Genomic DNA, 882 nt, shown 5'->3' on the forward strand with positions numbered 1-882 from the left:
GAACGCGTACCACAGTGTCTGCCAACCCAGGCTCCTCTTTTAAACTCCAGACCTACGCTCTTCCCATCAATTTCGTCCATCTCGCTTTTTCCTTCCTCTCCCATCACCCCTCCTATGTCACTATCCACAGTACCAACTTCTGTAATTTCTAACCCACAGCCGACGTGAGGCAAGACTCCGTCCTTTTCCCTCTTCTCTATGTCCTGTATACTGCAGATATTCCCAATCTTCCCCCATCTATTCACCTCCTCCAATTTGCTGATGACGCCGCCTTCCTGGCCCTTTATCCTATCATTCAACAGTCCCAATGTACCCTTCAAACACCACCTCGATCAATTCATTGCTTGATGCAACCAGTGGCTCCTTCACATCAATTCTTCCATGACCCAGGCAATCATCATAGTTCGTATTACCCACTCCTTCCAGCACCACGATTTTTATCTCACCATTTATGGTCATCCTATCCACCTCATCATAGGTATGCCATGCACTTCCTCCAGCTCCACGATTTTTACGTCACCATTTATGGTTATCCTATCTACCTCACTCCTACCCTAAAATACCTTGGCCTCACCCTCGACTGTGACCTCACCTGGACTCCACACGTCCTTACCATCCAACACAAAACCCACAATAGACTCCACCTCCTGAAACTCCTGTCTGGCTGGACATGGGAAGTGCATCCTTCCGCCATTCTTCACATATAAAAATCTTTGATCTGCCCCATCATATTACGCCAGCGTCACATGGGCTTTTGGCCCTCACAGATTCTATAAATCCCTCCAAATCCTTGAAAGCCATGCACTCCGCCTCGCCTTCAGTATCCACCTCGTGTCTCCCACATGGATCCTCTACGACCTCATCCACTTCCCACATCCTTTC

The sequence above is a fragment of the Schistocerca piceifrons genome, chromosome 1, assembly GCF_021461385.2.
Source record: "Schistocerca piceifrons isolate TAMUIC-IGC-003096 chromosome 1, iqSchPice1.1, whole genome shotgun sequence".
NCBI classification, from domain to species: Eukaryota; Metazoa; Arthropoda; class Insecta; order Orthoptera; family Acrididae; genus Schistocerca; species Schistocerca piceifrons.